A 15,381-nucleotide genomic window follows, 5' to 3' on the forward strand; every position below is an offset into this window, starting at 1 on the left:
GAATATTTTCATAAATATATATATATATATATATATATATATATATATATATATATATATATATATATATATATATATATATATTTAAGAAAAAGTAGGTTGAAAGACAAAAATTAATGGCATTCCAGAATAGGTGAGGAGTAAGAGCGGATACAACTGGTCTCCATCCAAGCCAAAAGTAAAGTGAGCTAAATCACTGGTGTGTGAGTGGGAGTGGTAGCAAGCTACTTCCCCCTACCTCCGCTAACTAGCGGTGTGGGTAGTTAACCCTCGCTAAATTTTAATGGCTCGTCATTTCAGCTTCGCAGAAAGTAATACCCCTAAATAAATAGCGTAGGTTTGTACTGTATTCCAGTTACGGAACAACTGAACATTTAAATAATTTTTCACATTACTTTATTTCCTAATATGATGCAAAGTTAAAATCTTAACCAAAGGTATGATTGTTTGTAAGATGGCATGGCTGTCAAGGTATCTGAACCACTTGTGCAAATCTAAACAATATACCCAGGAGATGATGGTGTGGTTACACATCCCGAAGATCTTCCGTTACACTATTTCTTGATTACTGATCTTCTCTCTGGTAGGTCAAGAATTTCCAAAATCTTCATCCATGAGATGCGAGCCTTTTTCCAAGCAAAGTATTCCATTTGGTCATCTCTCTAGCACCCTATTGCAACTGCCCTTGCCACAACTCAATATGCAATTCCCTCTTTGCATCATATCACCTTCTGCAGGCTGCAACACACGATCAGGGTACTCGTCACCTGAAGGCTTTCATCCTCCCATCACTGCTGAACTGTGATGTTGATACCGACACTTCTTCGGGTGTGAAGGGCCGTCCACCAGTGCCTTCACTTTTCTGATGCGCATTATTAGTTAAGACTAAATGATTTTGTAAATACTGTGTCTTTTCTAGGAATACTATTCTGAACATGCTAGCTTTGAAAGCAGCTGGCCATTTAGGGTTGTTCCAGGGAAGTTTGTTGATTTTGAATAACAGCGTTGATAACACATCCTGCCGATGCTGATATAAGATGGGAACAAGAGATGATGCTGGAATCAGATATAAAAGGTGCAACTCCTGTGAGAAGTACAGCTCCGTCAACACTGAAGAAGGAAAAGCTGGGCTTTGGGTCCAACATAGAAGAAGAAAACTAGGCTGGTTGACAAGAGGCTTGATTTCAACATCACGGTACTCGTGAAGAAGTAGCACAGTGTACACTGTCAAATTGGCCGTTCCAGTCTCCTTGCATCACCTTGGAGGGGATGGACGACTTATGTGATGATGTATGTAGGGCCTTCCTGGGAAAAAAATTGACTTAATAAATACAATAACAAATAAACAAAATTTTAATAGTCATGAAATACAATATATTGTGGTATACATTACTGTACATGAGATTTATAATCAAAAGAATAAAAGTGCCTACATTAAGGAATGAATAGGATAAGCTTGATTTCAACATCACGGCACTCGTGAAGTAGCAGCACAGTGTACACTGTCAAATTGGCCGTTCCAGTCTCCTTGCATCACCTTGGATGGGATGGACGAATAATGTGATGATGGATGTAGGGCCTTCCTGGGAAAAATAAGTTGACTTAATAAATACAATAACAAATAAAAAAATTTAATAGTCATGAAATACAATATATTGTAGTATACATTACTGTACATGAGATTTATAATCAAAAGAATAAAAGTGCCTACATTAAGGAATGAATAGGATAAAATTAGGTAGAATAATGAGAAAAGCTTTTCTTGGCTAGAGATGGTGTAGTGCAGTATACTCTAAGTCAATAAGTAACCCAAGGCTTCTATAGAGTAAATTGCACCGCAAGGAAAATGTCACAAACAACCTGGTGGCCAGCACATCATACATAAATATTCAATTAGCTGCAGATACTAGAGTAAAATCCAATAATGTATTATAGCAGTGTGTATTCTCACATACCACAAGAGAGAAGCTCATCTTTATAACTTCAGCAAGATGCTGATGATGATCATAGAAACAGTATTATGCAGCAGTGTATATTTTTTTAAAGGAACTGCTAAGCATAATCTGTTTTTAATTTAAAGGGCAGAGACTTGAGAGTAAGAAAACTAAACAGTTAAGTGGGAAGAAAGGAAACGGAACGGATGCGATATATGCAAAAGGAAGTAACAAGTCTGAGCCCAAAAGGATCCACAGTAGATATTTAATCACTAGCAGTTCACTTCCTGAAACTCTTTCTGTATATGATTCTAATTTCCCTCTAAGTTCCTTCTCTTTCTTCTCTTCACTACACTCTTGTTGAAGAGTGTATGCAGAGACTATATGCCCTAGAGAGGATTGTTCTTGAAAAATTACATAGTTGAATTGCCCTGTATCAAGGTTGTTCAATCGTCAGATTTCTGTGTGTGCTGAGAAAGGCCTTGATGGAGAGTTTCATTGGCAGGGTTATACAATTCTGGGCGGAAACTCACGTGAAAACTGGTCTAAAATAGGAGCAAGAGAATTGGTCTGCTAACATGTTCACGCTGGTCGTTGATCATACCCTTGAACAACTGCTACAGCCTACCAAAACGTTTTTTCTGGAAATGTTTATTATAGGAAACTTCTTTGTACCAAGATGGTCTTCCCAAGTGGATGCATTCCATGTACATACTGGCAATTTCCTAAATATTTTTCCACATGTTGAGATCAGTACAATGTAACGGGAATATTCCGGGCAGGAGAGTGACAGGGTGGCTGGACCTGGTTAGTAACACGTGCCAAAATGTAATCTCAGGGAAAGAAAATTTCCTGATACGGAACCTTTTGAGAAGGAATAGTACAAGGATCGTATTCCCGAGAGGATACGTTATTCCTCAGAACTGGATGGAGCAGATAGTGTTGACACTTCTTCCGGAAGTGAATGACATTGTGGAATCTCAATGATTCAGAGATTATGTGAAGTTATCTGCCTTGACTGAAACAAATGAAAGTATGTGACTATGGATCCTATCGCATGGAAGTCGGTCAGCTGAAGACAGCTGAGAACAGACAGACGGTCTGCTTGCATCATTATACTCCTTGTTGACGTCATCATGCTAACGTACCTATATCATGGAGACCAAGATTTGTAAGTATCCCAGGTGCACGGGGACTCCAGATACTCAGGAATTTTTGGTGTGGATGAATGGATGGATGGATTCCAGGTGAGCATAGATTCTCGGTGCGCGTGAATTCAACATAATAAATCCCAATTGATTAAATAATAAATATATATACCTTACAGTTCAGTATTAAACAACTATAAATTATTCCTAAAGAAACCACTAAACCACTCAGATTTGTTCTTGAACATTGGGTAAGACTTCAAGTATAAAAAAAATTGAAAAAGATGGAGAGCAAAATAGGAAGAAAGTGAAGAGAAATGATTTATAGTACAGTAAAACAGTAGTCTACTGTGAAAAGCTTCCATGTGAATACAGTACTGTACAGTACAGTAGGCTACTTAATTATTATTGTAAGACTCGGAGACCAATGAAAAGTCAGTAAAACGACATAACTTGGATTTTGTTTTTGTATTAATATTCAAGATGAGTGACTCGGTTGGAACTGACCTATGTTGAACATATATGTAAAGAGGGGCATCATTGTAGGATAAACTAAGTAAAATAGCCTCAAAGGACACATAGTCCACTTGTACTGCGCTGCCAACTTGCGCTAAGCCCGTTATGCTGAAACCGATGGCTCCTGAAAGAAATCATTCTTGATATATATTTGTCAAACCCTAACTAACCAAAATCAGAGATTCCATCCTTAGTAGAATAATGAGATCTATGATGATATTAATTGGTTTCCAATCCACGACCGATCTGTGCACAAGCCAGGATAGATTATAAGCACAAAGCCGTGATGGGTTTCCTGTCAAGGTCTTACGAGTGTGTGAGGAAACCTCATTGCGACCAATGGTCTAAATTCTCTTGTTCGTCTCACAACAAGAAAAATCAAGTAATGAGAAATCTATTTTCCCTTCAAGTCTTGCCAACATTCCCCCAGCAGTTTGCCCTACAAAATATGACAAATTCGTAGATAATTTGTATTTTTCCTAACGATACAAACCTTAGCTATTTACATGGGGTAATTACTTTGGCGACAGCCGATGACGAGCCACAAAGTTTTAACGAGGGTTTCCTACCCATCGCTAGTTAGCGGGGGGGGGGGGGTGGTAGGGAGGGGTAGCTAGCTACCCCTCTCCCCTCACACGCACCGGTGATTAACTCACTCTACTTAGAGGTAGGACTTATCTTGGGGTCAGGGCTGGCGGGCACATAACTGTAAATAGCTAAGTTTTGTATTGTTAGGAAAAATACAAATTATCTACGAATTTGTCATTTGTTCCGTAACTGAATACAAACCAACGCTATTTACATGGGGTGACTCAACCCTTGGGAAGGGAGGTAAGGCCCCTGCCATACTGGCTTTGGCTTGCCCGGGGCTCCTAACCCGAGTCCATAAAGGAAACTCAAGGGTTGGGGCCCCTGCGCATCGCAGACAGCTGAGGGGCTGCTGCGGCCTACGTAAGTCGTGTGTGAAGGTGAGCAGTGACATGTCCTAGGAAGTTGGCCTGGAGTTCTTTAGAGGGAAATCTAGGCTAGGACTACCCAATACCACCACGTCAGGGTATGGGGACATGACAGTATTACAACCTAATACTAGGAACACAAGGGAGCATGGCTTACCTGCAGAGGTTCGAGGTCAGCTGTGCAAAGGACCCAGGATGCTGTTTTTCTCCAAGGAGGAGAGGATGAAGAAAAGAAAAGGGCCAGACAGATCTTTCCATTCACACAGACTAAAACTGGGTAACAATGCCCTCAACCCTCTGCTACTTGTCCAATTAGGAGCCTGAGGTTAGACCAGCTGTTGTGCAGCCACCACAGGGCCAATAGAAAACGTATCGAGCCTCCTGTGTGTCACGTCTTGCAGGTAGTGGGCCGTGAAGGTGGTCTGACGCTTCCACAACCCAGCTTGCAGGCCCTGCGTCACCGAAAAGTTCTTCTTGAAGGCCAGGGACGTAGCAACGCCCCTGACATCATGCGCCCTAGGGCGCCGCGACGGAGGAGGGTCAGAACTCAAGGCCAGGTGGATCACCTTGCGGATCAAGGCCGAGATGGTATTTCTGGTGACCGTCCTCTTCGTTTCCCCGGTGCTGACGAACAAGTTCTGCACCTGGGGGCGGGCTGCAGCTGTTCTTTTGAGATACAACCTCAGACTCCTGACTGGGCACAGTAGGAAATGGTCTGGGTCATCTGTTACAGAACGAAGACTCGAGACCTGGAAAGAGACGAACCTAGGGTCCTGCACTCCCGGGTTCCGAATCTTAGCAACGAACTCAGCGACGAAGCCGAACGTTACCTCCCCCCATCCCCTTGAATGAGCGACGTCACACGAGAGACCATGCAGTTCACTGACTCGCTTGGCCGAGGCCAGAGCTAGCAGGAACACCGTCTTCCAGGTAAGGTGGCGATCAGAAGCCTGGCGCAATGGTTCGTAGGGAGGCCTCTTAGCGACCTGAGAACCCGAACCACGTTCCGAGGAGGAGGTCTCACTTCCGACTGAGGGCAGTTAAGTTCGTAACTCCGTATGAGAAGAGGCAGTTCCAGCGAGGAGGAAATGTCCATTCCTTTGAGCCTGAAGGCAAGAGTTAAGGCTGAGCGATAGCCTTTCACTGCCGAGACTGAAAGGCGCATTTCTTCCCCCAGATACACAAGGAACTCCGCTATTGCTGGTAAAGTGGCATCGAGGGGAGAAATATCCCTTCCACGGCACCAACCACAGAAGACTCTCCACTTCGCCTGGTAGACTCCTGCGGATGACCTTCGCAGGTGGCCAGACAACCTTTCCGCAACTTGTTGCGAAAACCCTCTCTCTTTGAGGAGATGCTGGATAGTCTCCAGGCGTGAAGTCGAAGCGAAGCTACGGCTTTGTGAAAGATGTTGGAGTGTGGTTGTTTGAGTAGCTCGTGACGTGGAGGGAGTTCCCTCGGTATCTCCGTGAGGAGCTGCAGAAGGTCCGGAAACCACTCTGCGTGATGCCATAGCAGAGCTATCAAGGTCATCGAGAGGTTGACCGATGTTTTGGTCTTGTTGAGGACCCTCCTCATCAGACAGAATGGGGGAAAGGCGTACACGTCTACGTTATCCCACCGTTGTTGGAAGGCATCTTGCCAGAAGGCCTTGGGGTCCGGGACTGGAGAGCAGTATAGCGGAAGCTTGGTGTTCAACGCTGTAGCGAACAGGTCCACAGTCGGGGAACCCCACAAAGTCAGGACTTTGTTGGCTATCCGAGGATCCAAAGAACACTCGGTACTCACTATCTGCGTCGCTCTGCTCAGACTGTTGGCGAGCACATTCCTCTTGCCTGGAATGAAGCGAGCCACAAATGATATCGAGTGGGCTTCGGACCATCTCATCATCTCTACTGCAAGATGGGACAGCTGTTCCGAAAAGGTACCTCCCTGCTTGCTGATGTAAGCCACCACCGCAGTGTTGTCGCTCATCACCACTACGGGTAGCCCGCCAGGACTTGGTGGAACTTTTGAAGGGCCAGAAAGATGGCCTTCAACTCCAGCAAGTTTATGTGAAGGTACTTTTCTGATTCTGACCACAGGCCTGAGGCCCTGTGGTTCAGAACGTGAGCACCCCACCCCTTGTTTGATGCGTCCGAAAACAGCCTCAACTCAGGGGTAGAGACGAGAAGATCCACTCCTTTTCGCAGGTTCTCGTCTGCCACCCACCATCTGAGGTTCGTTCGTTCCGCAGATCCCATGGGGATCAGGATGTCCGGGGAGTCGAGTCCTTGACGCCACCGAGACTTGAGTCGACACTGAAGGGATCTCATCCTGAGACGACTGTTGGGAACGAGGCGGGTCAGGGAGGAGAGATGGCCGAGGAGACGAAGCCACGACTGGGCTGAGAGCTCTTCTCGATCGAGGAAAGGTTTCGCAACCTTCCTCAGCCTCGCTATCCTTTCGTCTGATGGGAAGGCTTTGTGGAGATTGGTGTCTATGATCATGCCTAGATACACCAGCTTCTGAGAGGGCTGTAGAGAGGACTTCTCGAGGTTTACCACGATCCCCAGATCCCGGCAAACCTTGAGGAGCTTGTCTCAGTGGCGAAGAAGGGATGCCTCCGAGTCTGCCAGGATCAGCCAGTCGTCCAGGTAACGGAGGAGACGGATGCCGATCCTGTGAGCCCAAGAAGAGATGATGGTGAAGACTCTGGTGAATACCTGAGGGGCTGTGGAGAGACCGAAACACAGCACCTTGAACTGGAAGATCTTGTTGTCTAGGCAAAATCTCAGGTACTTCCTTGAAGACGGATGGATTGGGATCTGGAAGTACACGTCCTTCAGATCCAGTGTGCACATGAAGTCTCGCGGTCTCATTGCAAGCCTGACCGTGTCTGCTGTGTCCATATTGAACGGGGTCAGCTTGACAAACCCGTTCACTGTCGAGAGGTCGATGACTGGTCTCCAGCCTCCAGACGCCTTTCTCACAAGACAGAGTCGACTGTAAAAGTCTGAGGACCCGTCCACGACCTCCTGGAGAGCGTCCTTCTCCAACATGGTCTGGACCTTGGCCCGAAGGGCCTGCCCTTTTGCCGATCCCATGGCAAAAGAGTTCAACGACACTGGATTTGCTGTCAGGGGAGGGAGAGATTCTGTGAACGGGACGCGATACCCTAGAGATATCACGGAGACCGTCCAGGCATCCGCCCCGAGTTGCTGCCACCTTGCTGCGCAACTCTGCAGGCATCCCCCCACTGGTGGACATGCGGGGGGAATGCCAACCCTAGCGCTTCCGGCCTCGGCCGGAGCCTCTAGGGTTCTTGCCTCCCCTGGAGGACTTTTTACCCCTCCTGCCCTTGGCAGGAAAGGGCTTGGACACCTTGGGCTTCGCTGCTACGGTAGTCTTCTTCGTATCCTTGACGGAACGAGGCTGCTGAACCGCCGGGGGCTTATAGGGCCTCGATGTAAGGGCCCTATGGATGAGGGAATCCTGGTTGGATTTCCTCCACCTCTCGGCAGAGAGCTCCACATCCTTAGGCTCAAACAAGCTCTTACCGAGGATGGAAGTGTGTCTGAGCCTGCTCGACTCGGCACTGGGAACCTTATGGTGGAACCTCTCGACAACAGTGTCCCTGCGTTTGAGGATCGTGTTGGCCCACAAGCTCGAGACTTGGTGGGACAGGAACTCAATGGTCCGAGTACCCGAGAGGAGAAAAGTTTCCAGTGCCTTCCTGGTGCTCTCCTTGGAGAGATCCTCGGAACGCACCAGAATTCCCAGAGACCCCAGCCAGATGTCAAGCCAAGAAGTGGCTTGCATAGTGCATTTGATGACCTTCTCCTGGCTCTGGATCTCAGTGGCTGAGAAGGATACGTGCCGGTTGGAGAGCCTCTCGAGAGGAACTCCCCCTGTGAGCCCTTCCACGGAATGATGTAGGGGAAGGCTCACTGTAGACTCCTCAAGGACTTCAAAGTACCTTCTCTGATGGACACGAGGAGGAGGGAGGAGCTTACTTCCGGCACTGGATCTACTGGAGGAGGCAAGCTCCGCGAGCTGGCCCTCGATCTTGTCTCTGGTGCTCTTCATTCCCTGTGACCAGGGCAATGCTGCGCTGGCTCTAGAGGGCTTCTGAGTGCCAAAGATGCGATCCAGGACCGTGTCCTTACCCTCACGAGATGGGACCTCAGGGTCTGGAATCCCATTAAGGTTCCTCATGAGAATCAGGACCTGCCAGAACGCGTGCTCTGACTCCTGGGGCTCGCCTCCAGATGGACTTGCAGCGAGGTCTCCAGACCCCCGAGGCTCTTCCTGGGGGGAAACGTGAGTATCCTCTACATCCCTGGGCAGTTCCTGTCTGATCCTAGAAGACGATTTTCGAATCGTCGAGTCCTTAGGTTCCCTCCTAGGAGGGATGCAGGACTCCAAAAGCGAAGGGGGCAAGTCCTTCTCCACCTCGGGACGAGGAGACCTCTCGGGAAGAGGAGGAACATCCACCATTGGTGCGATGGGAGAGTATTCCTGCTCAACTGACTCCCCTGAGGAGGGGTAATCCTCCTCCGCAGGGGGGGCGAGAAGGTCTGAGGGGGTGAAGGATCTTTGCGCAAGGATCTACGCGGGGACAGCACAGGCCTCGGAGGAGGATCCATGGGAGGAACTCCTCTCTTCCTCTTCAGGGGGGAGGAAGCTGCCGCTGGATCGTGACCCGAATAAGAGTGTGTTGGCTTAATAGCCCGCACGAGAGCTCTGAGTAGGGTGTCGAACCAGGGCTGCTGGCTGACAGCAGCGCTGTCAGACACTCCCTCTGAAGGGAAAGGGATCGATGGATCCCTAGGAGGAGTCGACACACGAGGGTTCGCCTGACGGGCTGTAGGAGAAGAATCCCTAGACCTGTCAGAGGAGCGTTCTCCCTATGGCGAATGCGCTGGTCTGCGCTTGCAGGGAGGGGAACGCGACACAAAAGAAACCGCCTGCCGGTGATCGCGCTAGGGCTCATAAACTGGGCCCAGATCAGTATTGCGTGCGAAAGAAGGGCGCGAAGCTGGAAAATCGCGTGCGCGCGCCTCCACGTGGGCGGGGGCAGGGGGCAGGCAAGGGGGCGGGGGAAGGCGCGGGGGGCGCGATGGCGCGCAGGAGGATGGTCGGGAGCGATGGTGCGATGGCGCGCAGAAGCTAGAGCGGGAACATGCCCGCGAGTGGGCGAAGGAGTGGGCGTGCGGCGGGCTGGAACAGGAGGCAGCTGAGCGCGCGGGCGCGCAGTGATTTGATGCAGGCCCGGAGGGCGAGAGATAACAGGAGCGCCTGAACGAGTGTCCGGTAGGACTGGCCGAGGGCGCAATAGTGCGGGAGCAGGGTCACGAGCGACCTGAGAACGAGAGGTCTGATGGTCCGACTGGACCGATTTACCCGCCTGAGCAAACGCTAGGTGCGCTGGCGATCGTGGGCGCGCATAGCGCGTATCAGGAACAGGTCGCGTTGGGGTTCGCTGCTTCGGGGGTCGCGAGGATCGAGCCGCTTGCACCACCGCTGTCTTAAAGATAGGCACGGGGCGTGAAGCAGGAATAGGGCGCGACTGAGGAGAGTCGAGCGCGATCGTAGCATCAACAGATTCGCGCGGTTCCCGAGGCGGCCGTGAGCGCCCGTGCGCTAACTTGGCAACCTCTGGGGCGACGAGCGATTGGGGCGCGTCAGGCGCAACCATAGCATTAACAGAATCGTGCGGGTCCCGAGGCGGCCGTGAGCGCCCGTGCGCTAACTTGGCAACCTCTGGGGCGACGAGCGATTGGGGCTCATCGAGCGCGATCGTAACATTAACAGATTCGCGCGGTTCCAGAGGCGGCCGTGAGCGCCCGTGCGCTGGCTTGGCAACCTCTGTGGCGACGAGCCGAGTCGTCGCGACGCGTGATCGCGATGGAGCTGTATCAGGAACTGCGTGCGGACGCGCATCGCGAACCTCTCTCGTATCACGACTCTATTATCGCGGATCTCCTTAGATGGGCGCGATGGGGTGCGCATGAGCGCTGGTGCTGGAATCGCGTGGGGACGCCTATTGCGTCTCTCCCCCGCAGGGCGCGACGAGTCCGAAGGAACCTGTGGCCGCCTGTGCGCCAATTCAGGAACCTTCTGGATCGCGCGCGGTGAAACGGGAACCGGGGGCCGGCGAGGAGCCGGGGGGCGCGCGAGCGCTGAAGGACGCTGGGGCACCGGTGGGCGCGTAGGCGCCTTATCAGGAACTGGTTGCAAGTGCGCAGGAGAGCGCAGGAGCAGGGCGTGCCTGCGCAGTTGGGCGCTTAACATCAGGAACTGCAGAAGGGTGACGGCGATCACAGGAACAGTGGCGCGAACGCCCAAGGGTGAGCGCCGAGGCGCTTTATCAGGAACAGCGCTCAAGCCTCGCCTGAGACCCCAAGTCCCTGAGAGGGTCAGGAGGTTGCGCAGTGGCAATCTCCAAGCGCATAAAGCGCGTCAGCAGCAGTAGATGTAGACGGCTGAGGTGACAGCTCGCATTGTCCTGAAGGACGACCATCCTCCGACGGGGATCGCGAACGGTTCCTGGAGAGGTCAAGGGTGGTAGCAGGTAAATCAGGAGAACGGAAAGTCGACTCCTCCGCAGAGGACTGTGGTGACGACGAACCGAAGAGACGCCTTCTAACCCCTTTGAAGGGAGAAGAAAGGCCTCTACGGCAAAGGGGAGGACGAGCCTTCCACCTTATACGCCCACGAGGGGCCGTGGGATCAGCAGGCTGACCATCAACAGACCTCCGAAGAGGAGTCTCTACCAGAGAACTCCCCCGAGAGGGAGTCTCAGCGGAAGGAGAGACCGTAGGACTAAGCTCCTCCCTCGAAGTATGTTCACAGGGAGAGACAGAGCCTTCTGCTACCGCAGCCACAGAAACAGGAGTTTGGTCAGACCCACGGGATGTTTCCGACACAACAACGTCAACCACAGACAGAGGATCTATGTCCGCTGAGGTTGACGATTGTTCGGTAGCCGCACCCCGTTTGATCATACCAAACAATACTTCGTTGGAGGGCGAACCCTGTAGCCCCAAGGAAGCCCAAAGCTGAAAAAGGTCATTGTTAGAAACAAATACCTCCTCCGAGGGGGGAGGGGCAGCTGCCTCGCTATGGTAGGCAACGACCTCTCCCTCGCCACGGGATCGGTTAAATACATCAACATTACGGTCAACACTACCTCTCGGAAGATTCCGCCCGAGCGGGAGCTTCGGAGGAGGAATGGGCGGCGGAAGAGGAAGACTTAGGATTTTCTCTCTTCCGAGAAACCTCGGAAGGAGAACGATCCCTCTTAGCTTTCTTCTTACGTCGCCGGGCAAACCTCTCCCACTGGGAGGTAGACCACTCCCTACACTCAACACACCGTTGGCCCCTACACTGGGGGGCATGAGGAGTGCAGGTCCGTTTCCATGGCCGACATAAAGGTCCCGCAAGGGCGGCCGAGAAATCCAGGGCAGGTACGCATTGTCAGTAGAGGCCAACTTCACACACACACTATTAAAGAGAGAAAGCAAAAACAGATAATATGGCGGTCAAAGCGAGGGAGAGCACAGACAGGTCTGTTCTCTTCCCGAGCCAGAAGTAAAGAGACCTAATCACCGGTGTGTGTGAGGGGGGAGGGGTAGCTAGCTACCCCTCCCTACCACCCCCCGCTAACTAGCGATGGGGTAGGAAACCCTCGTTAAATCTTTATGGCTCGTCATCGGCTATCGCCAAAGTAATTACCCCATGTAAATAGCGTTGGTTTGTATTCAGTTACGGAAAAATTCCATTATAATTCTTATTTGTCTCTAATACTGTACAATCCTAAATCATTCTAAAATAAAGATTTGCCGTCTGGAATATCTATTTTCTAAATTGAAATACGTACAGTAATAGAATTAATTACACATAACAAAAGCTAAGAAAATGTCGTGAGCACACCATAACCTACATTCACACCACCTTAGTGATGTTAAGTACAGAACAGCAAGTGGAAACATTTCAATTTAGGGTCGATAAGATAATGCAAAATGAGTCAGGTGAAAGAGTATATCAACTAATAACATTTAATCCAATTCTTAATCAAACCTACGTCCAATTGTGTCGAACAATACCCAAAGTGAGGCTAAGATAATTAGCTTAGAGAAACATGCTATAGACTTTGGTCCGGGAGTAGGATAATGAGTATTATTTTACTGTATTACAGGGCAATGAAACCTAGGGAAAAAACTACTTTTTTTCTATAAAAAAAATTTTCACTCTCTTCGAAAATGACAATCATTCCCGTCGCAAAGGAACAGTTTCAGAAATATATATATATTTATATAAACGATAATGGAAGACCCCCAGTGGGAACTCGGGGTTTTGGGTGGGGGAAACATACTGGGGAAATGGTATATATGGTAAAACAAGCCTTTTTTCTCTGTACATTACCTTCTTGGATAAACCAATGAAAAAATAAAGTAATATTGAGCTCCGCAAGCTAACAGTAGCAATGCCATCGTAACATGCTAACATTAGCAGTGTTTTTCATTTATTTTTTGTCATTCTACGGTTCGCTTGTAGTCGCTCTCGTTAGTTCGTTTGTACATAGCAGGTTTCGACCTTCTGCGCATAATCTCCTCCCTCCTGCGCATGGACTCCACCCCCACCAATATTATTTCTTCTTCTCTACCCACCAAATTTAACTATTCGACTTCACCAGCTTTATTCAAGTATATGACTTGATCCAGTAAAACTATACCATTCCTTTTATGTAATACCCTCGTATACATATTACATTTGACCCAATATTACTAGTTTTATTATCCAATACCTTATAAAATCCCCCCATTTATATTCCCATTAAATATTGTTTATCATACATTCCATTTTATCTTGCTATATTACTTTTATACATTTTGTTATTACCTTGTCACGCCCAGATTTCACATAAATACTTGCTCTGGACAAGTTTCCCATTCTAGTTCATTCATGTTTACTCTCTAGACTCCGTTGTTTTCCCGTTAACCAATCACGAACCCATACGTATGGAAAGTTTGCACAGGGGATGCGGGTTAATATTTCCCTACCCCTTACCTTTTCTCTTTACATGGTCTCTTCATACCACTCCCAACAAATCCTTTCCGTGGAAACCTTTGTCCTAGTTGGGTGTTTGTTATTTCAAGTGAGCTTTTATTTTCGTATTTTGCGATGGAGGAAGTTTTAAAAACTTGTAGCGGCTGCAGTATTCCATACTTAAAAGCATTTGCTACATTTCATGGTGATCATTTTGATACGACATCCAATGTTGATAATATCCTTAAATCTCACAATGTAATACCTCAACGTTTACAATGCCCCAAGTGCCGTTCCTTCCTATCGTACAGGAGACATTCACGAATATTACTGCAATACCCAAACTAAGGTATCTAAAGCCAAGAAGAAACGCCGATCCGGGTCTTAAAGTAAGTCATTCATTTCTTTAATTTTAATGTTTTTAGAGTTCGAAGCTTAACATTACCTCTTGCCAGTACAAGTTTGTGACCTGGGAAGGGGGTCCGTGGGCTTGACCCTGGCTAGGGGTTGTGACCTGGGAACTTCTAGGTTAGGTTAGGTAGGTTTGTTATGTTCTGTACCCTTTTATATATTGTGTAAAGGGTATATGGAAAAATGCTTTAAAATACACATGCTAATATTATCGTAGCATTGCTAACGTTAGCAATGCCATCGTAATGTTGCGTAACATTGCTAATGTTAGCGTTCGCAGTACATACGTGAGTGAAGGGACAAGGAATTTGAACAAGTCATTATATTGGAACATCTTAACAGAATTTATATAATAAAAGACATTATGTTTAAACATTTTAACAGAAAATTAATGTTTTCCTGTAAAAAATAACTTATTTTAACCGGTTTTCACCTTCACTTCATCCGTAATAACAGCAACCAGTTCGGCTACTTAAAGTTAGTCGAACTAGTTGTTCCGTTTGATTGCGGTTGAAATGAAGGTCAAATTCGGTCAAATCACGTTATTTACTACAGGAAAACACATATTTTCTATTCGAAATGAATCTGTAATACAGTAAAACTTTACCGGATAATGCTTAAAATATTGCTATAAGGCCTAAGCTGGGGTTAGTAGGGTTATGCACACATATTTACCTTCTGAGTATTGCTATAATTTGGGACAGAAGCTTTTCCTAACAAAAAAAAAAAAAAAAAAAAAAAAAAAGTGGGTAAAGTTGTATTGTATTAGAGGGTGTGATTTCGAACAGAAAATATATGTTTTCCTATAGTAAATAACGTGATTTACCCGAATTTGACCTTCATTTCAACCGCAAACAAACAGATCAACCAATTCGACTAACTTAAAGTTGCCGAATTGGTTGCTGTTATTACGGATGAAATGAAGGTGAAAACCGGTAAAATCCCGTTATTTTCTACAGGAAAACATATATTTCTGTTAAAATGATTAAATATGTCTTTTATTATATATATTTTGTTAAAATTCTTAAATATAATGACTTGTTCAAATTCGGTGTCACTTCACTCACGTAGTACTGCGAACGATAATATTAGCTACGTTACCAACGGCACACAGTGTTACCAACGTTAGGGTGATACACAGCGTTACCAACGTTATGGTGAAATTACTAACGTTAGCAATGATACGGTATTATTATCGTGTGAATTTTAAAGAATTTTTCCATATACCGTTTACACAATATATAAAAAAGTACAAAAAGGGTACAGAACCTAACAAACCCACCTAACCTAACCTAGTTGTTCCCAGGTCACAAACTCAATATAATGGCCTTTGTTTAATCACTTCACTCCCGTTACAGTAACGTTAGTACTGTTACGATAACA

At 47.5% G+C, this 15,381-nt stretch overlaps 1 long non-coding RNA gene across 7 annotated transcripts in view; it reads right to left on the bottom strand.

Annotated features, from left to right (window-relative positions):
* Window positions 1-301: 301 nt before the first annotated feature.
* The window catches only part of LOC137659596 (uncharacterized), a 197,093-nt gene continuing 182,013 nt past the window's right edge, over window positions 302-15,381 (bottom strand). For 6 of the 7 annotated variants that reach the window (XR_011047591.1, XR_011047595.1, XR_011047590.1 and 3 more), the window contains 2 exons: window positions 1,434-1,583; window positions 302-1,305 (listed from right to left, as the gene is read on the bottom strand). This is a non-coding gene — a long non-coding RNA (uncharacterized lncRNA). The remainder of the gene's footprint in view (window positions 1,306-1,433; window positions 1,584-15,381) is intronic. The other variant, XR_011047594.1, reaches the window with a different exon arrangement.

The sequence above is a fragment of the Palaemon carinicauda genome, chromosome 20 (assembly GCF_036898095.1).
Source record: "Palaemon carinicauda isolate YSFRI2023 chromosome 20, ASM3689809v2, whole genome shotgun sequence".
In the NCBI taxonomy this organism is placed as follows: Eukaryota; Metazoa; Arthropoda; class Malacostraca; order Decapoda; family Palaemonidae; genus Palaemon; species Palaemon carinicauda.